Source organism: Hemitrygon akajei, unplaced genomic scaffold (assembly GCF_048418815.1).
Source record: "Hemitrygon akajei unplaced genomic scaffold, sHemAka1.3 Scf000033, whole genome shotgun sequence".
NCBI lineage: Eukaryota > Metazoa > Chordata > Chondrichthyes > Myliobatiformes > Dasyatidae > Hemitrygon > Hemitrygon akajei.
Window position 1 is genome coordinate 17,678,027 of NW_027331919.1, and position 25,230 is coordinate 17,703,256.

The following is a 25,230-nucleotide window of genomic DNA, read 5'->3' on the forward strand; positions in this document are numbered from 1 at the left end:
AAATCAGCTCACACACACACACACACACCATCTCCGAGAGACACACACGATTCAAGGCTACTGGAAAGCCGAAAGGCTGGGTATTGGTGAGTGGGGAGACCGGAGGAGGGAGAGGGTTTCGTACTTTCGCTGACTCCGTTAGGGTGTGCTGCGATGGTGCGGGAGGTACTTCACATGTCAGAGTCCGGGAGAGTGATGGGATAATATTTATGGAGCTTCCCTGTTTATCCGACCCAGGAACTGCGTGTTTGGAAGGTGTGGACGGAGCTTCACTCTGTGTGTGACCCCGGAGTGTGTGTTGAAACAATATGGATGGAGTTGCACTCTGTGTGTGACCCCGGAGTGTGTGTTGAAACAATATGGATGGAGTTGCAGTCTGTGTATGATCCCGGGGGGTGTGATGGATCGCTTCGGAGGGAGCTTTACTCAGTGTATGAATCCAGCAGTGTGTGATGGGATTGTATGGAGGGATTCTCTCTCTGTCTGTGACTCCTGGCCATGGGTCAGTGGATTTTGGCGTTTAAACAGACTCCAAACAAAGACAGGGAACAGGAAAATCGTGCCTCACACGTTCTGCTCCAACGGCTGCAAACTGAACACCCTTTCTGTGGCCTCACTCTCCGCCCCTTCCTTCCTCTTTTCACAGCACACCATTCCTTCTCTATGATTCTTTTTTATTTGTAATATATTTTACTGAAGGTACGGTACAATATAGAGTACATAATGTATCACATTTTCCTACATTTCGCTTTTGTATCTTACCCCTGAACAAACCTCCCCTCACCGGCCCCCCACGAACATTCAATGACAGTTAATGTATTTACAATGCAACACTTCACAAATACAAGTACGGACATTTCACAGCCATACCCCCACACTACTTCAAGACGAAGTCCCACACACATCTACAACATCTCAGATGATCCAGAATACACTCATATTACAATTCATCAACCACACTGTGAGGTAAACCATATGCGTGTTAAAATGGAAGCAACTTCCCAAGTACAATCAAATGCCCTCAACTAGTAGGTAATTCCTTAAGACTCCCAAAATAGAACAAAAAAGACCCCCGTTTCGAATAGAACTTTCTCACAGACGCCCTCAGAGTGAATTTAATCTTTTCTAATTTCAGGAAAAAAAAACATTACGTCCTCTAACCAAGCAGCAGCAGATGGGGGAGTGGCAGATTTCCCGACCAGCAAGATTCTCCAACGGGCCAAAAGCGATGTAAGTGAAATGATATCCGACTGGTTTGCATTTAAACCCAAAACATCATCTGCCACAACAAATACTTTTACAAACGGGCAAGGTCTCAGTGTCACCCCAAAACCTCAGTGATATTTTTTTAAAACCAGTGCCCAGTTATCATCAAGGTGTGGGCAAGACTAAAATGCATGAACTAAACAAGCTGAAGAGAAGGAACATAGAACATAGAATAGTATTTAGCCCCTTCGGCCCAAAATGTTGTGCCGACCCTCAAGCCCTACCTCCCATATATCCCCCCACCTTAAATTATTCCATATACCTGTCTAGTATCTGCCTCTACCACTGACTCAGGCAGTGCATTCCACGCAACAACCGCTCTCTGTGTGTAAAACCTTACTTTCATATCCCCCTTGATATTCCCTCCTCTTACCTTAAAGCCATGTCCTCTTGTGCTGAGCAGTTGTGCCCTGGGGAAGAGGCGTTGGCTGTACGCTCTATCTATTACTCTTAATGTCTTGTGTACCTCTATCATGTCTCCTCTCATCCTCCTTCTCTCCAAAGAGTAAAGCCCTAACTCCCTTAATCTCTGATCATAATCCATACTTTCTAAACCAGGCAGAATCCTGGTAAATCTCCTCTGTACCCTTTCCAATGCTTCCACATCCTTCTTATAGTGAGGCGACCAGAACTGGACCCAGTACTCCAAGTGTGGCCTAACCAGGGTTTTATAGAGCTGCATCATGACATCACGTCTCTTAAACTTTATCCCTCGACTAACACTCTATAAGCTTTCTTAACTACCCTATCTACTTGTGAGGCAACTTTCAGGGATCTGCGGAGATGTACCCCAGATCCCTCTGCTCTTTCACACTCCCAAGTATCCTGTCATTTACTTTGTACTTGTATGAGGTATGAAGTACAGATATGAGGGAGAGATGATAGGTGGGGATACACCTGGCGCCCGCTCCAACGGATATCGATCGCCGGGATCTGAATCTCGCCACAACTCCTCATGCACAGGCCGGTCACGTGATTCCACACCACTTGCATCAGTGTTTGCATTCTCACCACCCTTTCCCTGGCCTCCTCTCTCCTCCCCTTCCTTCCTCTAACGGCAGCACACAATCCGCTCACACACACACACACACCATCTCCGAGATACACACACAATTCAAGACTACTGGAATGCCGAAAGGCTGGGTATTGGTGAGTGGGGAGAAAGTTTCGTACTTTTGCTAACTCCGTTAAGGTGTGCTGCGACGGTGCGGGAGGTACTTCACATGTCTGAGTACGGGAGTGTGATGAGATAATATTTTGGGAACTTCGCTGGGTATCAGACCCAAGAACTGTGTGTTTGGACGGTGTGGACTGAGATTCACTCTGTGTGTGAACCTGGAGTGTTTGTTGAAACAATATAGAGAGAGTTGCACTCCGTGTATGATCCCGGTGGGTGTGATGGATCGTTGCGGACGGAGGGTTACTCAGTGTTTGTTTCCAGGAGTGCGTGATGGCATTGTAGGGAGCGATTCTCTCTCTGTCTGTGACTCCTGGCCATGGGTCAGTGGATTTCGGCGTTTAAACAGACTCCAAACAAAGACAGGGAGCCAGAAAATGGTGCCTCACACGTTCTGCTCCAACGGCTGAATCTGAACACCTTTTCTGTGGCCCCACTCTCCTCCCCTTCCTTCCTTTTTTCACAGCACACCATTCCTTCTCTATTATTCTTTTTTAATAATATATTTTACTGCAAGAACGGCACAATATAGAATACATAATGGATTATATTTTCCTCCATTTTGCTTTTGTATCTTACCCCTAAACAAACCTACCCTCACCCGCCCTCCACGAATATACAATGACAGCTAATGTATTTACAATACAACACTTCACTAATACAAGTACGGACATTTCACAGCCACACCCCCACACTACTTCTAGACGAATTCCCACACACATCTACAGCATCTCAGATGATCCAGAATAGACTCATATTACAATTCATCAACCACCCTGTGAGGTAAACCATATGCGTGTTAAAAGGGAAGCAACTTCCCAAGTACAATAAAATGCTTAGTAGGTAACCAGTAGGTAATTCCTTAAGACTCCCAAAATAAGACAAGAAAGCTCCACATTTCGAATAGAATTTCTTCACAGACGCCCTCAGAGTGAATTTAATCTTTTCTAATTTCAGGAAAAATAAACATTACGTCCTCTAACCAAGCAGCAGCAGATGGGGGAGTGGCAGATTTCCAGACCAGCAAGATTCTCCTACGGGCCAAAACCGATGTAAGTGAAATGATATCCGATTGGTTTGCATTTAAACCGGAAACATCATCAGCCACACCAAATACAGCTATAAGCGGGAAAGGTCTCAGTGTCACCACCAAAACCTCACTGATAATTTTAAAAACCAGTGCCTAATAGCCATCAAGCCGAGGGCAAGACCAAAATGCATGCACTAAATCAGCCGGAGACAAGGAACACCTGTCACAGCCAGCGTCTGGCCCAGGATATATGTCAGCACGCCTGGCATTACTTAAACGTATCGTGTAAAACTTTATGAGCCCGAGTCCAGCACATGATGACGAGGAATGAACCCTATTCAGTGCTTTTGCCCAATATTCCTCAGCCAGATCCACACCAAGGTCATCCTCCCAGCTAGTCGTAGTTTTGTTTAGATCTTGAACTTCCAAAGAGGTCAGCCTAGAGGATAGTACAGAGATCAGCCCGTTGTTATTAAAGCTTAGAGTGAGTTTGTCCCACAACATAGCAGGTGGTAGATCAGGAAAAGAGTCAAGTTTTTCCTTGACAAAGTGGAGAATCTGCAAGTATTGAAAAAAATGATTATACGGAAGGCCATATTTACTGCACAGGTTATCAAAACTATTAAATATATTATCAGTTCACAAATCCTTAATGCGCATAAGGCCGTTCAAACCCCATTGTCTAAAAACTGAATCGAATGTGGAGGGAAGAAATAGATGGTTTCTATGACCGGGGCCCAAAACTGAACTGATGTGAACGTATAGTGGCAGCGAAATTGATTAAACATTTTGAGGGTGGAGAGCACGACAGGGCCAGATGTGAATTGAGAGGATTTCAATGGGAATGTTCTATGCCCCCTCTCCTAACAACTTGAAATAACGTAGTTGACTTAAGAGCAATAGAAAGAGGTTCAACTGCTATTGCAGAAAGATTCTATGATTCTTAATTGAGTGAGTGAGCAGCTCGACGTCTTGGTCCATACATGTACCAACGATATCGGTATGTATGAGAAGGTGTTTCCGCACAGTGAGGTCAGGGATTTAGCTATTAACCTAAAGGACAGGAGCACCACCTATCCCAGTGTGCCCAGACCTAGGAAGACCATACAGTTTAGCAAGTGGCTCAAACTACGGTGCAAGTGGGGGGGTTTCAGATTTCATTGTGTTTATTCCAAGGAACGTGGGATGTCTACAGAAGAGATGGAAGACAGTTTACACATTTAGACAATAGACAGCAGGTGCAGGAGTAGGTCATTCGGCCCTTCTAGCCAGCACCGCCATATACTGTTATCATGGCTGATAATACACAATCAGTACCCCGTTAATGCCCTCTCCCCATATTCCTTGACCCAGCTATCTGTAAGAGCTCTATCTAACCTTTCTTGAAAGCATCAAGAAACTTCGCCTCCACTGCCTTCTGGGGCAGAGCATTGCACAGATCCACAACTCTCTGTGTGAAAAAGTTTTTCCGCATCTCTGTTCTAAATGGCCTACCCCTTATTCTTAAACAGTGGCCTCTAGTTCTGGACTCACCCATCAGCGGGAACATGCTTCCTGCCTCCAGCCTGTCCAATCCCTTAAAAATCTTATATGTTTCAATCAGATCCCCTCTCATCATTCTAAATTCCAGTGCATACAAGCCCAGTCTCTCCAATCTTTTAACATATGACAGTCCCGCCATTCCGGGAATTAACCTTGTGTACCTACGCTGCACTCCCTCAATAGCAAGAATGTCCTTCCTCAAATTTGGAGACCAAAACTGCACACAATCCTCCAGATGGGGTCTCACCAGGGCTCTGTACATCTGCAGAAGGACCTCTTTACTCCTATACACAAGTTATCTTGTTATAAAGGCCAGCATGCCATTAACTTTCTTCACTGCCTGCTGTACCTGCATTCTTGCTTTCATTGACTGATGTACAAGGAAACCTAGATCTCGTTGTACTTCCACTTTTCCTAACTTGACTTCATTTAGGTAGTAATCTGCCCTCCTGTTCTGGCCACCTAAGTGGATTACCTCACATTTATCCACATTAAACTGCATCAGCCATTAAAGGGACCCATTAATCGCTACTCTTTGTTTCCTGTCAGCCAGCCAATTTTCAATCCATGTCAGTACTCTGCCCCCAATACCATGAGCTTTAATTTTGCAAAATTACCTCCTATGTGGGACTTTATCAAAGGCTTTCTTAATGTCCAGGAACATTGCATCCACTGGCTCTCCTTTGTCCAATTTGACACTTACATCCTCAAAAAACTCCAAAAGATTAGTCAAGCATGATTTTCCCTTCGCAAATCCATGCTGACTCGGACTGCTCCTTCTACTGCTATCCAAATTTGTCGTAATTTCCTCTTTTATACTTGACTCCAGCATTTTTCCCACCACTGACGTCAGGCTAACCTGTCTATAATTCCCTGTTTTCTCTTTCCCTCCTTTCTTGAAACGTGGACAACTTTAGCCACCAATCCGCAGGAACTGGTACTGAATCTATAGAACATTGGAAAATGATTACCAATGTGTCCACAATTTCTGGAGCCACCTCCTAAAGTACCGTGGGATGCAGACCATCAGGTCCCGGGGACTTATCAGCCTTCAGACCCAACAGTCTATCCAACACCTTTTCTTGCCTAATACCAATTTCCTTCAGTTCATCCATTACCTTAGTTCCTTTGGTCGCTATTACATCTGGGAGATCGTTTGTTTCTTCCCTAGTGAAGACAGATCCAAAGTGCATGTTCAGCTCGTCTGCCATTTCCTTGTTCCCCACAATACATTCACCCGTTTCTGTCTGCAATGGCCCAATCTTGGTCTTAACTGCTTGTTTTTTTCTTTTCACATGCCTAAAGAAGCTTTTACTACCTTCCTTCATATTCTTCGCTAGTTTGCCTTCATACCTCTTTTTGTTTCTCAGCGCATTGTCTTTTTTTGTTATTTTCTGTTGCTCTTTAAAAGCTTCCCAGTCCTCCGACTTCCCTCTCATCATTGCTATGTTATACTTCTACTCTTTTATTTGTATACTGCCCTTTACTTCCCTCGTCAGCAACGGCTGCCCCTTACTCCACTTAGGATCTTTCTTCATCTTTGGAATGAACCGATCCTGCACCTACTGCATTATTCCCAGAAATACCTGCCATTGTTGTTCCACTGTTTTCCCTGCTAGGGTATTGTTCCAGTGAACTTTGGCCAGCTCCTCCCTCATAGCTGCTTAGTTCACTTTGTTCATCTGTAATACTGACACATCCGATTCTCCCTTCTCCTTCTCAAATTGTAGTTTAAAACACATCATATTATGGTCACTACCTCCGAATGGCTCCTTTACCTCGAGGTCCCTGATCAAATCCGATTCATTGCACAACACTAAATCTAGAATTGCCTTCTCCCTGGTAGGCTCCAGTACAAGCTGTTCTAAGAATCCATCTGGGAGGCACTCCACAACCTTCCTTTCTTGGGGTCCAGTACCATTCTGATTCTCCCAGTCTACCTGCATGTTGAAATCCCCCATGACAACTGTATCATTACCTTTGCGACATGCCAATTTTAACTCTTCGTTCAACTTACAGCCTACATCCAGACTACTGTTTGCATGCCTGTAGATAACTTGTATTAGGGCGTTTCTACCTTTAGAATTTCTGAGTTCTATTCACACTGACTCTGCATCCGCTGTGGGCTTTGTGGGTGGAAATATAGAAACATAGAAAACTACAGCACAATGCAGGCCCTTCGGCCCACATAGTTGCGCTCAACACGTCCCTACCTAAGAAATTACTGGGCTTACACACAGCCCTCAATTTTTCAAAGTTCCATGTATCTGCACAAAAGTCTCTTAAAAGAGCGTATTGTATCCATCTCCACTACCGTTGCCAGCAGCCCATTCCACACACTCACCACTCTCTGCGTATAACACTTACCCTTGACATCTTCTGTGTACCCAGTCCCCAGCACCATAACCCTGTGTCCTCTTGTGGCAACCATTTCAGCCCTGGGAAAAAGCGTCTGATTATCCACACTATCAATGCCTCTCATCATCTTATACACCCCTATCAGGTGGAATCTGATCATCCGTCGCTCCAAGGAGAAAAGGCCAAGTTCCCTTAATCTGTTTTCATAAGACAAGTTCCCCGGTCCAAGAAACGTCCTATATACTTCCTATAGTGAGGCGACCAGAACTGAGCACGGTCCTCCGAGTGGGGTGTGAACAGGGTCCCATAAGGCTGCAACTTTACCTCTCTGCTCCTAAATTCAATCCCACGATTGATGAAGGCCAATACATCGTATGCCTTCTTAACCACAGAGTCAACCTGCGCAGTTGCTTTGAGCTTCCTAAGGGACTCGGTCCACAAGATCTCGCTCATCCTCCACTGACAAGCGTTTCACCATTAAAACTTTATTCTGTCATCATATTTGACCTACCAAAATGAGCCACCTTACACTTATCTCGGATGAACACCATTTGTCACTTCTCAGCCCAGTTTTGCATCATATGCATGTCCCGCTGTAACGTCTGACAGCCCGCCACACTATCCCCAACACATACCTGAGAAATACCTGATCTGCTACTGCGGCATGAGACAAGGCAGGTGTCAGAGTTTTATGCCAGGGTACACATTGTATCTAGTGATCAGAAAGTCATTAGTTTCAAATAATTATCGGAAACGATAGGACGTTCCTCAAGTTTAGATTCTAAGTTGGAACAAGGCGAAGTTTGCCTTGGATCAGAAATTATGTGGAATGTGTGGATTTGGAGAAGATGTTTTCTGGCAAATATGCTCTTGGTAATTTGGAGACCAAGCGGTGCATACTTCGTTGTAGCCGGGAGCGTCCTATACTGTGAATAGTGAGAAGTGTTGAACGAGCGATGGATTTTGGTGTACAAGGCTGGGGAATACATAATCTGAATAGAGGGGACCCTCCCGTCCCCTTCACTCTTCCCTCCCGTCCCATTCACTCTTCCCTCCCTTAAAAACCTCCATGTCTCCAAACCGAATTCCCTCCCCATACTCTTCTTCGCATGCGTCACCCCGTCCTCCCCTATACCCTCTCCATTTCCGTCTTCCCATACCTCCGCTACCCCCTCAGTATATCTGCACCTCACTCCGCAGCACCACTCACTCTCTATGATCAGAGGGATGTGTGATGAGGAAGGGGAATATTGGCGCCAGTTGTCACCCCGCCTCCTTTCCACCGGACATTGACCTCCGGGTTCTGAATCTCTCCACGGCTCTGCGTGGACACCACGCCCTCTAGTGTCCGCTATATCACCAGCAATATATTCCCATTCCGGCCTCTGAACCTCCCCCCCACATTTACTGTGTGTGTGTGTGTGTGTGTGTGTGTGTGTGTGTGTGTGTGTGTGTATGTGTGTGTGTGTGTGTGTGTGTGTGTGTGTGTATGTGTGTGTGTGGTGCTCGTTGTTGACAGCAGTTTGGTGGCTCTGTTTAATGTTCTGTGACACAGAGGGGAATGTGAGGGAGAGCAAAGGCGAGCTGTCGTGACAGGGGAATCGTTAATATGGGTAACAAAAGGAGACTCTGTGGAGAGAACAAGAGTCCTGGTTGGTATGTTCCTGGGACCCATGTCCTATGTTGCATAGTTTTCATAAATCATAGAAAACTTACAGCACAATACAGGCTGTTCGGCCCACAGTTCTGTGCCGAACATGTCCCTGCCTTAGAAATTACTAGGCTTACCTATAGCCCTTCACTAAGCTCCATGTACACATCTAAAAGTCTCTTAAAAGACCCTATTGTATCAGCCTCCACCACTGCTGCCAGTCGCCATTTCCACGTACTCACCACTCTCTGAGTAAAAAGCATACCCCTGACATCTCCTCTGTGCCTACTCTCCAGATCCGTCAACCTGTGTCCTCTTGTGTCAGCCATTTCAGCCCTGGGGGGGGGGGGGAAATCCCTGACTATCCACACGATTAATGCCTCTCAGCATGTTTTCCACCTCTGTCATGTCACCTCCCATCCTCTGTCACTCCAAGGAGAAAAAGCCGAGTTCACATAACCTATTATCATAAGGCATGCTCCCCAATCCAGGCAACATCCCTGTAAATCTTCTCTGCACCCATTCTATGGCTTCCACATCCTTCCCGTAGTGAGGCGACCGGAACTGAGCACAGTACTCCAGGTGGGGCCTGGTCAGGGTCATATATAGCTGCCACATTACCTCTTGGCTCTAATTTGTATTCCACGATTGATGAAGGTTAATACACCATACGCCTTCTTAACCACAGAGTCAATCTGCGCAGCTGCTTTGAGCGTCCTCTGGACTCGGACCCCAAAGTCTCTCTGATCCAGCACACTGCCAAGAGTATTACCATTAGTACTGCCAGATTATTGAGCAACCAAACAGAACCACTTCACAAGTGTCTGGGTTGATCTCCATCTGCTACTTCTCAGACCAGTTTTACATCCAATCAATGTCCCGCTGTAACGTGTGACAGCCCTCTACACTAACCACACACCACCAACCTTTGTGTCATCATCAAACCTACGAACGCATCCGTCCACTTCCTTATCCAGGTCATTTATAAAGATCACGAACAGTAAGGGTCCCAGAACAATTCCCTCAGGCACCCCACTGGTCAACGACCCACATGCAGAATATGACCCGTACACACCCACTCTTTTGTGGGCAAGCCAGTTCGGGATCCACAAGGCAATCACCCCTTGTATCCCATGCCACTTTAACTCCGCAGTAAGCCATGCGTGGGTACCTTATCAAATGCCTTGCTGAAATCCATATATACCACATCTACTGTTCTTCCTTCAGCAACTTGTTTTGTCACATCCTCATAAAATTCAATCAGGCTCGTACGGCACAACTTTCCCTTGACAAACCCATTCTGACTGTTCCTAATCATATCATACCTCTCCAAATGTTCATAAATCTTGCATCTCAGGATCTTCTCCATCAACATACCAACCACTGAGATAAGACTCACGGGTTTATAAATTCCTGGGCACTCTCTTCTCCCTTTCTTGAATAAAACAACAATATCCGCAACTCTCCAATCCTCTCGAACCTATCCCGTCTCCATTGATGATGCAAAGATCATCGCCAGAAGCTCAGCAGTCTCCTCCCTCGCCTCCCATTGTAGCTGGGGTACATCTCATCCAGTCCCGGGGACTTACCCAACTGGAACTTTTCAAAAGCTCCAGCACAACCTTCTTCTTAATATCTACATGCTCAAGCTCTTCAGTCTGCTGCAAGTCATCACTACTATCACCGAGATCTTTTCCATAGTGAATACTGAAGCATTCATTAAGTACCTCTGCTATTTCCTGAGGTTTCATGCACACCTTTCCACTGTCTCACTTGATACGTCCTATTCGTTCACGTCTTATCCTCCTGCTCCTCAGGTACTTGTAGAAAGTCTTGGGGTTTTCGATAATCCTGTCCTCCAAGGCTTCAGATGGCCCCTTCTGGCTCACCTAATTTCCCTCTTAAGATCCTTCCTGCTAGCCTTATAATCTTTTAGTTATTACCTAGCCTTCCGACACTTTTATAAATTTCTCTTTTCCTCTTGACAGAGATTCGCCTCTCCCTGATCTCTTCCGAACGAGACCAGCTGACTCTTGTGGAACAATATCAGGAGATGAACAGGACCCGGAGCCAATATCGACTAAAATTCCTTGAGTTGTATTCGACCCTTGAATCCAGGACAATCGCGAATTCCCTTCGGGACCTCTGCCAGGCCACCTGTTTCAGGAATGCGTGTATCCTCAACCACAGCAGCTCTGTCCCCGAAAGCAAATTATTCTGCCAACGTTGACCAGCAGGAAAGGTGAGGTAAAATCCCCAATTCCCCCCCTCCTACTCTCAAGGAGAGAGAGAGAGAGAGAGAGAGAGAGAGAGAGAGAGAGAGAGAGAGAGGAGAAAGACGGGGAAGGAGAGAGAGAGAGAGATAGGATTACTCAGTCTGTGTTCTCGGCGATGCGTGTTGGGTCGGTGTGGTAGGGATCACATCTATTGTCTGACTCCGCAAGACTAATCTTCTGGAAGTTTATGAGGATCTATCTATTAAAATGGACAAGGGGAATCAGTGGATGTAGTGTACATGGACTTTCAGTAAGCCTTTGATAAGGTCCCACTCAGGAGATTAGTGGGCAAAATTAGACCACATGGTATTGAGGGGAGTACAGACATGGATAGAAAATTGTTTGGCTGACAGGAAACAATGAGTAGGGTTTAACGGGTCATTTTCAGAACGGCAGTCAGTGACTCGTGGGGTACCGCAAGGCTCAGTGCTAGGACCGCAGCTATTTACAATATACATTAATGATTCAGATGAAGGGATTAAAAGTAACATTATTAAATTTGCACATGACATAAATCTGGGTGGCAGTGTGAAATATGAGGAGGGTGTTGGGAGAATGCAGGGTGATTTGGACAGGTTGGGCGAGTGGGCAAATGCATGGCAGATGCAGTTTAATGTGGATAAATGTGAGTTTATCCACTTTGGTGACAAGAACAGGAAGGCTGATTAATATCTAAGTGGAGTCAAGTTAGGAAAAGGGGAAGTACAACGATTTCTAGGTGTTCTTGTTTATCAGATACTAAAAGTAAGCATGCAGGTACGGCAGGCAGTGAAGATAGCTAATGGCATGATGGCCTTCATAACAAGGGGAGTTGAGTATAGGAGCAAAGAGTTCCTTCTGCAGTTGCACAGGGCCCTCGTGAGAACACATCTAGAGCATTGTGTTCAGTTTTGGTCTCCAAATTTGAAGCAGGACATTCTTGCTATTGAGTGAGTGCAGCATAGGTTCACGAGGTTGATTCCCGGGATTGCGGGACTGTCAGGTGTTGAAAGATTGGAGTACTGGACTTGTATACATTGGAATTTAGAAGGATGGGAGGGGATCTGATTGAAACATATATGATTATTAAGGGATTGGACACGATAGAGGCCGGAAACATGTTCCCGATGATAGGGGAGTGCAGAACCAGAGGCCACAGTTTAAGGAGTAGCCCATTTGGAACGGAGTTCAGGAAAAAAAAATAACACAGTGAGTTGTGGCTCTATGGATTGTTTTGCCTCAGAAGGCAGTGGAGGCCAATTCTCTGTATGCTTTTAAGAAAGAGTTAGGTAGAGCTCTTAAAGATAGCGCAGTCTCGGGATATTGGGAGAAGGCAGGAACAGGGTATTGATTGTGGATGTTCAGCCCTGATCACATTGAATAGTGGTGCTGGCTCGAAAGGACCAATGGCCTACTCCTGCACCTATTGTCTACTTCTAGAAGAATAGATTATAGGATCAGGGGTGTGATGTTGAAGCTCTATAAGGCACCGGTAAGAACTCACTTGGAGTGCTGTGTGCAGTTTTAGGCTCCTTATTTAATCAAGTATGTGCTGACGTTGGAGAGGGTTCAGAGAAATGTCACTAGAATGAGTCCGGGACTGAGAGGGTAACATATGAGGAACGTTTGACCGCTCTTGCACTGTACTCCTTGGAGTTTAGAAGAATGAGGGGGGACCTCATAGAAACATTTCGAATGTTAAAAGTTATGGACAGAGTGGATGTGGCAAAGTTGTTTCCCATGGTAGGGGAGTCCAGTACGAGAGGGCATGACTGAAGGATTGAAGGGCGCCCATTCAGAACAGAGATGCGAAGAAATTCTTTTATCCAGAGGGTGTTGAATCTCTGGAATTTGATGTCACGGGCGGCAGTGGAGGCCAAGTCATTGGGTGTATTTAAGGCAGAGATTGGTAGGTATCTGAGTAGCCAGGGCATCAAAGGTTATGGTGAGAAGGCGGGGGAAGTGGGACTAAATCGGTGAATGGATCAGCTCATGATAGAATAGCGGAGCAGACTCGATGGGACGAATGGCTGACCTCTGCCCCTGAGTCTTATGGTCTTAAGAGCATCCAGCTGCAGCTTCTAACACTCCGCGTTGAGGAGTTGGAAATGGAAATTGATGAACTCAGGGTCATTCGGGATGCCGAGGGTGTGATAGGAAAGACATATTGGGAGAAAGTTAAACTGCAATGTAATTCCAAAACAATCGAAAACACTTCACTCCGTATGCATAACACCCTCCCTCTGCAAAATCCCTCTAAACCCCGTCAAACGTTCTCCCCTACACTCATTCCCGTCACCGTCACACACTGTCTGCAATACACCACTCCCGTCTCGGTCACCCATCACTCAGTTCCAAGCAACCCTGTCTCCGTGACCCAAACCCCCTCCTGCATACTTCGCCGTCTCCATCATTCCGTACGTACCCATACGTCCCATCCCCATCTCGGTGATACACTCCATGTGCTAAACGTTCCCCATCTACGGAAATTAATGGTAGGGGACATGGAGATGGCGGAAACGCTGAACAAATATTTTGTATCAGTTTTTACAGTAGAGGACACTCAAAATATCCCAACACTGGATAAACAGGGGGCTCTAGGGGGAGAAAAGATAACTACGATTCAAATCACCAAGGAAATGGTACTTGATAAATTAATGGGACTGAAGGTGGATAAATCCCCTGGACCGGATGGCTTGCATCCTAGGGTCTTAAGGGAAGTGGCGGTCGGGATTGTGGATGCATTAGTGATAATGTTTCAAAATTCGCTGGACTTGGCAATGGTCCCGGCAGATTGGAAAAATGCTAATGTAACTCCTTTATTTAAAAAGGGCAATAGACAGAAGGCTGGGAGTTATAGGCCAGTTAGCCTAACATCTGTGGTTGGCAAAATGTTGGAACCGATAATTAAGGAAACAGTAACAGGGCATTTGGATAAACATAGCTTAATAGGACAAAGTCAGCATGGCTTTACAAAAGGGAAGTCATGTTTGACAAATTTGTTGGAGTTCTTTGAGGAATTAACATATAGGGTAGATAAAGGGGAACCAGTGGATGTGGTGTATTTGGACTTCCAAAAGGCATTTGACAAGGTGCCACACCAAAGATTATTACTTAAAGTAAAAGATCATGGGATTGGGGATAATATTCTGGCATGGGTGGAGGATTGGCTTTCTAACAGAAAACAGAGAGTTGGGATAAATGGTTTATTCTCAGACTGGCAGTTGGTGACTAGTGGTGTTCCGCAGGGGTCGGTGTTGGGACCCCAACTCTTTACAATCTATATTAATGATTTGGAGAAAGGGACTAAGTGCAACATATCGAAGTTTGCTGATGATACAAAGATGGGAGGGAGTGTAATGAGTGTGGAGGACATGGAAACCCTGCAGGGGGACATAGATAGGCTGAGTGATTGGGCAGACATTTGGCAGATGAAATATAATACTGACAAGTGTGAGGTCTTGCAATTTGGCAGGAAAAATAATAGAGCAAGTTATTATCTAAATGGAGAGAAACTGGAAAGTGCTTCTGTGCAAAGGGATCTGTGGGTCCTGGTGCAGGAAACACAAAAAGTTAGTATGCAAGTACAGCAGGTGGTCAAGAAGGCCAATGGAATGCTGGCTGTTATTGCTAGGGGGATGGAGTGTAAGAACAGGGAGGTCCTACTGCAGTTGTACCGGGTATTAGTGAGACCACACCTGGAGTACTGCGTGCAGTTCTGGTGTCCATATTTAAGAAAGGACATACTGGCTCTCGAGGCAGTGCAGAGAAGGTTCACTAGGTTAATTCCGGGGATGGGTGGGTTAATGTATGATGAGAAGTTGAGTAGATTGGGACTCTACTCGTTGGAGTTCCGAAGAATGACAGGCGATCTTATTGAAACATATAAGATTGTGAAGGGGCTTGATCGGGTGGATGCGGGGAGAATGTTCCCAATGATGGGTGAAACTAGGACTAGGGGGCATAATCTTAAAATAAGTGGATGCCGTTCCAGGACTGAGATGAGGAGAAATTTCTTCACTCAGAGGGTAGTGGGGCTGTGGAATTTACTGCCCCAGAGAGCTGCGGAAGCTACTACACTCAATACATTCAAAACGGAGATAGACATTTTCCTGGATAAAAATGGGATTAGGGCATACGGTGAGCGAGCAGGTAAGTGGACATGAGGCTAGGTTTAGACCAGCCATGTGATCTCCTGGACCAGTTTTCGATAGCCTGGATGTGTCGGAGAGAAATTTTCCAGATTTTTCCTCCTCAATTGGCAACTCGGTTTTTTTTCCCCGGGTGATCACATGGGTTTGGGCGGGATGAATAATAAAATAAAATGGGCGGCATGGAGCCCTGTTGGTTGGCACTGTTGCCTTGCGGGATTCGGTAAAAACTAGTGCTAAGATTGTATCAGCCATGTTCTTGTTGAATGGCGGAGCAGGCTTGAGGGGCCGATTGGCCTACTCCTGCTCCTATCTCTTATGTTCTTATGTATGTCGTCTCTCCGCTCTCCTCCCACTCTGTGACACAGGCAATTGTGGGGAGTATGAGTTGGAGATGATGGCTGGTGTTTCACCTCCCCCAGTACCATGGATATCGATCACCAGGATCTGAATCTCTCCACAACTCTGCATGCACAGGCCGGTCATGTGATTCCACACCACTTGCATCAGTGTTTGCATTCTCACCACCGTTTCCCTGGCCTCCTCTCTCCTCCCCTTCCTTCCTCTAACGGCAGAGCACAATCCGCTCACACACACACACACACACACACCATCTCCGAGAGACACACACAATTCGAGACTGCTGGAAAGCCGAAAGGCTGGGTATTGGTGAGTGGGGGAACCGGAGGAGGGAGAGGGTTTCGTACCTTTTCTCATTCTAGTAGAGTGTGCTGCGATGGTGTGGGAGGTACTTCACATGTCTAACCTAGAGAGTGAGATGGTATAATATTTAGAGAGATTCGCTGTTTCTCTGACCGCGGGAGTGTGCGCTGGGTCGGTGTGGACTGAGCTTCACTCCTTGTAAGACCCCGGAGTGTGTGTTGGGACAATGTGGAGGGAGTTGCACTCTGTGTCTGACCCCAGCAGTGTGTAATGAACCGTCGTTGTGGAGGGAGCTCTACTCAGTGTATGTTTCCAGGAGTGTGTGATGGGATAGTATGGAGGGATTCCTGCTCTGTCTTTGAATCCTAGTGATGGGTCAGTGGATTTCGGCGTATTAACAGACTCCAATCAGAGATAGGGAGCATGAAAATGGTAACTCACATATTCTGCTCCAAAGGCTGCAATCTGAACACCCTTTCTGTGGCCCCATTCTCCGTCCTTTCCTTTCTCTTTTCTCAGCACACCATTCCTTCTCTATGATTCTTAAGTAAGTGAGTGAGCAGGATATATGTACAAATGAAAACTGTATGTATGGGAAGGTGGTTTTGCAAATTGAGGTCAGGGATTTAGCTATTAAATTAACGTACGGGACCACTGCCCATCCCAGTGTTTCCAGATATAGGACGACCATACGGTTTAGCACGTGGTGTAAGTGGGAGGGCTCCAAAATTTGGAATCATAGTATTTTTTTTCCAAGGAAATTGGGATCTGTATAGAAGAAATGGAAGACGGTTTACACTTAAACTGGAGGGGAACTGATATCTCAGCGGGAAGGTTTGTCAGTACTGTGCATGGGAGTGTTTGGGTGAGTTAATGAACTTGAGATGCAGGGGGATGAGATTCAGAGCTCCAGAGCAGAGCGGAGTCGATATGGAGGCAGAAGTTGTTAATACCGCAGAAATAGTCAGATATCAAGAGTTTATACATAATGCGACTGGTGCACTGAGCTCCATATATTTCAATGCAATAAACTATAAGGAAGGCGTTTGATCGCAGCGAATGAACCAATACAGCGAATTATAAAATTGTGGACATTACTGAGAATTGGGTGTAGGAGGAGCAAGCAGGACAGCACGATATTTCAGGTTTCCCTATGTTTAGTCGTGAGAAAGAGGAAGGAATTAAAGGAGGAGGGGTGACATTACTAGTCTGAGAAAATATTACCATAGTCAACAGTCAGGACAGGCAAGAAAATTCGTCTAAGTGAGGCTTTATGGGTGGTAATAACGAATAAGAAATGTATGGTGATGTTATAACATAGAACATAGAACAGAACAGCGCAGTATTGGCACCTCGGTCCACAATGCAGTGCCGACCCATAAACCATGCTCCCTCCATATAAACCCACACCTAAATTTGTTCCATTTCCCTGTTTATTAGTCTCTTAAATTTCACTGGTGTATTTGCCTCCACCACTAACTCAGGCAGTGCATTCCACGCACCAACCACTCTCTGAGTAAAAACACCTTCCTCTAATATTCCCTTTGAAATTCCAACCCCTTACCTTAAAGCCATGTCCTTTTGTATTGAGCAGTGGTGCCCTGGGGAAGAGGTGCTGGCTGTCCACTCTTAATATTCCTCTTAATATCTTGTGTACCTCTATCATGTCTCCTCTCGTCCCACTTCTCTCCAAAGAGTAAAGCCCCAGTTCACTTAATCTCTGATGATGATGCGTGCTCTCTAAACCAGGCAGCATCCTGGTAAATCTCCTCCGTACCCTTTCCAATGCTTCCACATCCTTTTTATGGTGAGTCGACAAGACTGGACACAGTTCCCCTTTTTTTTGTTGCATTGTTTGCTTTTTTTTCCCAAGGAAGGTGGGATCTTTATAACCATATAACCCTAATGCGAGTGTAAAGCAGAGGATGTTGTCTATATGGACTTCTGTAAAGCCTTTGACATAGATCCCTGAGGCACACCACTGGTCACCGGCCTCCAACCTGACAAACAGTTATCCACCACTACTCTTTGGCATCTCCCATCCAGCCACAGTTGAATCCATTTTACTGCTTCAATATTAATACCTAACGATTGAACCTTGCTAACTAACCTTCCATGGGGATCTTTGTCAAAGGCCTTACTGAAGTCCACATAGACAACATCCACTGCTTTACCCTAGTCAACTTTCCTCGTAACCTCTTCAAAAAATTCAATAAGATTTGTCAAACATGACCTTCCACGCAGAAATCCATGTTGACTGTTGCTAATCAGTCTCGTCTATCCAGATAATTATATATACCATCTCTAAGAATACTTTCCATTAATTTACCCACCACTGACGACAAAATGACAGGCCTATAATTGCTTGGTTTACTCTTAGAACCCTTCTTAGAGGAGATGGAAGACGGTTTACACCTGAACTAGAGGGAAACTGATATCCCAGCCAGAAGGTTTGTAAGTACTGTACATGGGAGTTTTTGGGAGAGCTGTTGAACTTGAGTTGCAAGGTATGGGATTCAGATCTCCAGAGCAGATAGCGGAGTCGATATGGAGACAGCTGTTGTTAAGACCACAGAAAAAGTCAGATATCAAGAGTTTATGCATAATGCGACTGGTGCACTGATCATTCTAATGCAAAACGCTTTAAAAAGGCGATTGTTCTCAGCGAATGAATCAATACAGTGAATTATGACATTGTAGCCATTACTGAGAATTGGGTGTAGGAGGCGCAAGCAGGACAGCACGGTATTTCGGGTTTCCCTATTTTTAGTCTTGAGAAAGAGGAAGGAATTAAATGAGAAGTGGACAGTCAGGGCAGGCAAGAAAATTCGTCAAGTGAGGCTTTATTGGTGGAAATGACGGATAAGAAATGTATGGCAATGTTACAACATAGAACATAGAATAGAACAGCACATTACAGGCGCTGAGGTCCCAAGAGCTGTGCCGACCCTTAAACCATGCCCCCATATAACCCCCCAACTTAAATTCTAACATTTACCTATCTAGTAGTCTCTTAAATTTCACTAGTGTTCCTGCCTCCACCACTGACTCAGGCAGTGCATTCCACACAACAACTACTCTCTGAGTAAAAACACCTTCCTCTAATATCCGCCTTGAACTTCCCTCCCCTTACCTTAAAGCCATGTCCTCTTGTATTGAGCAGTGCTGTCCTGGAGAAAAGGCGCTGGGTGTTCACTCTATCTATTCCTATTAATATCTTGTATACCTCTATCATTTCTCCTCTCATCCCCCTTCTCTTCAAAGAGTAAAGCCCTAGCTCCCTTAATCTCTGATCATTATTCATACTCTCTAAACCAGGCAGCATCCAGATATATCTCCTCTGTATCCTCTCCAATGCTTCCACATCATTTCTTTGAAAAGGTGACCAGGCATATAGATGAGGGTAGAGCAGTGGATGTGATCTACATGGATTTTAGTCAGGCTTTTGACAAGGTTCCACACGATAAGCTTATTCAGAAAGCTTATTCATGGGATCCAGGGAGGTTTGGCCAGGTGGATTCAGAACTGGCTTGACTGAAGAAGGCAGAGGGTCATGGTGGAGTGAGTACATTCAGATTAGTGGTGTCCCACAATGATCTGTTCTGGGACTTCTACCTTTTGTGATTTTTATTAACGACCTGGATGTGGGGGTAGAAGGGTGCGTTGGCAAGTTTGCAGACGACACAAAGGTTTGTGGTGTTGTAGATAGTGTAGAGGATTCTCAACGATTGCAGAGAGACATTGATAAGATGCAGAAGTGGGCTGAGAAGTGGCAGATGGAGTTCAACCCGGAGAAGTGTGAAGTGGCACACTTCGGAAGGAAAAATTCCAAGACAGAGCATAAAGAATATGCAAGATACTTGGTAGAGTGGAGGAGCAGAGGAATCTGGGTGTACATGCCTACCCATCCTTGAAATGTGCGTCACAGTTAGATACGGTAGTTAAGGAAGCTTATGGGGTGTTAAATTTCATAAGTCGAGGGATAGAGTTTAAGAGACGCGATGTAATGAGGCAGCTCTATAAAACTCTAGTTAGGTCATACTTGGAGTACTGTGTCCAGTTCTGGTCGCCTCAGTATAGGAAGGATGTGGAAGTATTGGAAAGGGTACAGAGGAGATATACCAGGATGCTGCCTGGTTTAGAGAGTATGGATTATGATCAGAGATTAGGGGAGCTAGGGCTTTACTCTTTGGAGAGAAGGAGATGAGAGGAGACATGATAGAGGTGTACAAGATATTAAGAGGAATAGACAGAGTGGACAGAAAACGCCTCATCCCCAGGGCACCACTGCTCAGTACAAGAGGACATGGCTTTAATGTAAGGGGAGGGATGTTCAAAGCGGATATTAGAGGCAGTTTTTTTCACTCAGAGAGCGGTTGGTGCGTGGAATGCACTGCCTGAGACAGTGTTGGAAGCAGATATACCAGTGAAGTTTAAGATGGGAGGCAGGGTTTGAAGGTCGGCACAACATTGTGGGCCGAAGGGCCTGTAATGAGCTGTACTATTCTATGTTCTATGTTCTATAGTGAAGCGACCAGACTGGACACAGTACTCCAAGTTCGGCCTACCCAGGCTTTTATAGAGCTGCATCTTTACATCGCGACTCTAAAACTCCATCCCTCATCTTAGGAAAACTAACACCCCATCGGCTTTCTTGTCTTCCCTATCTATCTGTTAGGCAACATTCAGGGATCTGTGGACTCGTACCCCCAGATCCCTTTGCTTCTCCCTGCTACCAAGTATCCTACCACTTACTTTGTACTGTGCCTTGGAGTTTGTCCTTCCAAAGTACCACCTCACACTTCTCCGAGGTGAACGCATCTGCCACTTTTCACTGGGAAATGAATAATCAAGAGTATACATCCTATTGAAAGGACAGACAGGTGGGCAGAGGGAGTGGGCTGGCTCTGCTGGTGAGGAATGAAATTCAGTCCCTTGCGAGGTGTGACATAGAATCAGGAGATGTAGAGTCAGTATGGATAGATCTGATAAATTTTAAGAGCAATTTGTCATCACCTCAGTTCATGATGTCTCTTGCATTGTCGTACACGCACTTTAGCCCTTCTACCTAACTACCTTTACACCCTTTATTCTGCTTCTCTTTCCTCAAATGCTAGATCTGGCTTTACTCCATGCACTGTACTTGCAACTCTCGTATGACCTTTATCCTTCTCCACCTCACTATCTGTTCCCCTCCCCTTGCAAATCTAGTTTAAACCACCCGGTGCAGCACTAGGTGCATTCCCGCAAGAATGTTAGTCTCCCACCAGTTCAGGTGAGGTGCAAACCGCCCTGTCGGTACAAGTCCCACCTTCCCTGGGACAAGGCCCAATTGTGCAGAAACATGAAACCATCTTTCTTGCACAATCTCCTTAGCCACGTATTTAGCTGCATTATCTTCCTATTCCTGTCCTCACTAGCACGTGGCACGGGTAGCGATCCTGAGATTGCAACCCTGGAGGTCCTGGACTTCAACTTTGCACCTATCTCCCTGAACACTCTTTGCAGGACATCCTCCTTCTTCCTATCCACGTCATTGATCCTTACATCGACCACGACATCCGGCTGCTAACCCTCCCTCTTGAGAATACTGAGAACTCTTTCCGAGATATCGCGGACACTGGCACCAGGGAGGCAACAGACCATCCGGGATTCACGATCTCTCCCACAGAACCTCCTATTGCTCCCCCCGAAACATCGAATTCCGTATTACTACTGCTCTCCTGTTTTCCTTCCTTCCCTTCTGAGCTGAGGATTCAGTCTCACTGCCAGAGACGTGACCACTACAAATTGTCCCTGGTAGGTCGTCCCCACCAACAGTATCCAAAACGGTACACTTATTATTTTTGGGAACGGCCGCAGGGATGCTCTACTCATTCTGTCTATTCCTGTTCCCTCCGCTCACAGTCACCCAGATACCTGCCTCCTGTCATTTCAGGGTGAATGTCTCCCTGTAACTCCTGTTTATTTCTCCCTCCACCTCCCGAATGATCTGAAGTTTATCCAGCTCCCTCCAGTTCCCTAACTCGGTTTGTCAGGAGCTGCAGCTGGATGCACCTTTTGCAGATGTGGTCATCAGGCACGTTTGTGCTCGCCCGGACTTCCCACACATTGCTAACGGAGCACTCGACTGCCCTAACTGCTGCCTCCATTAACTACTCCTAAAATAATTAGATTAATTAAACGAGATTACCCGACCTTACCTTACTGGGAACAAGCTCGTCTTCAGCATCAGCTCGCCGAAGCCTCTGGAGCCAAAACATTCCTACTCTGTCTCCCTCCACTACGTCGCCCGCTCCGTTAATCTGCTCGTTTTATAAACTCTCCCGCTGCCTCACGGGCCAACTTTCACGCGCTTGCGCAGTCGTGCCCCGTTCAAACTGCCGAAGTAATCATTTGGAGATATGATGTGGTGGGCATTACAGAGACTTGGATAGCTCAGAGACAGGAATGGATACTTCAAGTGCCAACTTTTAGATGTTTCAGAAAGGACAGGGTGGGGGGCAAAAGAGGTGTGGAATTGGCACTGTTGATCATAGATAGCGACACAGCTGCAGAAAAGGTGGACGCCATGGAGCAATTTTCTACGGAGACTATTAGGGTAATGATTGTGAACAGGAAAGGGTCAATAACTTTAATGGGTGTTTTTTATAGGCCGCCCAATAGTAGCAGGAATATTGAGGAGCAGATAGGGAAACAAATCTTGGAAAGTTATGATAATAACAGTGTAGTCGCGATGGGAGATATTAATTTCCCAAATATCGATTGGTATCTCCCTAGAGCAAGAGGTTTAGATGGGTTGGAGTCTGTTAGGTGTGTTCAGGAAGGTTTCTTGACACAATATGTAGATATGCCTGCAGGACGAGAAGCTTCGTGATTTGTTATTTGAAAATTAACCTGGTCAGGTGTTAGATCTCAGTGAGATCTCACTATGGAAAAGGATCTTGGTGATCGTTGTGATGACTTGCAGCAGACTGAAAAGCTTGATCACGTAGATATTAAAAAAGAGGACGTGCTGGAGATTTTGGAAAGCATCATTTGGATAATTCGCCGGGACCGGATGAGATGTTCCCAAGGCTACTCTGGGAAGTAGGGGAGGAGGTTACTGAGACTTTGGCGATGATCTTTGCATCCTGAATGGGGATGGGCGAGGTTCCGGAGGACTGGTGGGTTGAGGATGTTGTTCCATTATTCGAGAAAAGGAATAAATGTAGCCCAGGAAATTATAGACCAGTGATTCCTAACTCTGTGGTTAGCAAATGGATGGAGAAGGTCGTAAGAGCCAAGATTTATGCACATTTGGGGAGGTATAATACGTTTAGCAAAAGGCAGCATAACTTTGTCAAGGGCAGGACGTGCCTTACGAGCCTGATTGAAATTTTAGAGGATGTGACTGAACACGTTGATGAAGGAAGAGCAGTAGATTTAGTGTTAAAGGATTTCTGCAAGGCATTTGATAAGGTACCCAATGCCGGCTTATTAAGAAAGAAAGGATGCATGGGATCCAAGGGGTCATTGCTTTGTGGATCGAGAAAGGGTTTGCCCACAGATTGTAAAATAACTTATCCAGGGACCGAACAGAAATAAAGACACAGACATCGGTGTACGGTTAACCCTTCAATAGGTGATCACGTTGCCTTACGACTCTGCCAATTTCAGGTTATTTCTTCAATTTCTACAGTGAATTTTGGGAAATGGCCAACAGCCAAATATAGTGATGGATTTGGAGGAGCACTTGTTAGATATCAGACAGTCTACGAATGCTTGCGGACTGTGCACAGGATGAGAACTGCACATCTACAGTCAGTTCCTCTTTTACCGAGACAGTGTCGGTCAGAGGTTAACAATACCGCATTCTTAGCATGAAATGTTGTTATGTCCCACAAGCAAGGCAGTGTCTGCATCTTATCCTGTGAACCCCGTGACCTGCATCTTCAGATAGCCAAGCTTGGCAACAACATTTAGTTTTCCCACAATAAAACAATGTAACTTATCATAAAATGCAAAAATCAGTAGCAGAATTAGACCATTTGGCCCACTGAGTCTGTTCCAACATTTCATCGTGGCTGATCAAATTTACTTCTCAACCTCGATCCCCTGCCTTCTCCCCAGCATTCCTTTAAGACCTAACTGACCAATCAGGAAACTTTGGCACACATATGCAAAATAGAAAGCCTTGTCCTCCACGGCCGCCTGTGGCAAAGAAATCCACAGATATTCCACTCCCAAAGTGAATAACCATACAGGTTCCAACACAGCAGGACATCTGCTTTTTCCTTGCCCTCTGTATGTCCTTCTCTAGCCTGTCTACATCCTCAAAACATCCTGCCCTCCACTTATCCACATATTGGCTATTTGTGCTATCTCTGTGTATTTGTCAGGGTTGAACTTTATCTGTTATTTCTCCAGCTTAACTGCAAGGGATGTCAGCAGAGAGGCAATGGCTTTCATTTCTGAGAAAAAAATGAGGAAGGTGCAGGACATGTGTATTCCTAACATAGGGCAGTTCTCAGTACACGAGAAGTATTCAATTCTGGCCGAAAAGGGAACTCGAAGCTCTTGTAAAAGCTAAAGAAAGGGCTTACAAGAAAAGAAAATTTAGTGGGAATGCAATCATCGGTTCGGCTCCCGGCTTCATCCGGGTGATGGTAGCCCCCGGACCGAGAAACTTACAAAATATCCTTTCGGTGGGTGCTGTACGATGTTTAAAAGCAGTACACAATATGAGTGCAAACGATTGAGTTTTAAATTTGTATTTTGACTATATGGTTAGTAAAGCAACATAAAATAATAAGAAAGGGGCACATTCTTATGAAACAGTCTAATATTCCAACGGTGGAGCTCATAGTGTCGTCCATTTGCTCCCGTCGACCTCTCCCGAGCGAAGGCGACCCTCGGACCCACTCTCCTCAGACCGCTCCGTCCAGAGGTCATAGAAACATAGAAACACAGAATGCCCAAATCACAATATAGACCCTTCGGCTGACAATCTGTGAGAACATGTCCTTACCTCCGAACCATCCAGCCCTTTAACAGAACGGACTTCTAAATTACCTGGGCTGACCAATTAGTTCTCTATTTTCCTGAGCTCCATGTACCTGTCCAGGAGACTGTTAAAAGTGCCTGTCGTATCGGGC

At 45.6% G+C, this 25,230-nt stretch overlaps 1 long non-coding RNA gene across 1 annotated transcript; it reads left to right on the forward strand.

Moving 5' to 3' along the window:
* Positions 1 to 11,264, forward strand: LOC140719945 (uncharacterized). Its single transcript, XR_012097056.1, has 4 exons — positions 1 to 86; positions 1,136 to 1,230; positions 3,401 to 3,495; positions 11,013 to 11,264. It is a non-coding gene; the product is annotated as an uncharacterized lncRNA (long non-coding RNA).
* The last annotated feature ends 13,966 nt before the right edge of the window (positions 11,265 to 25,230 follow it).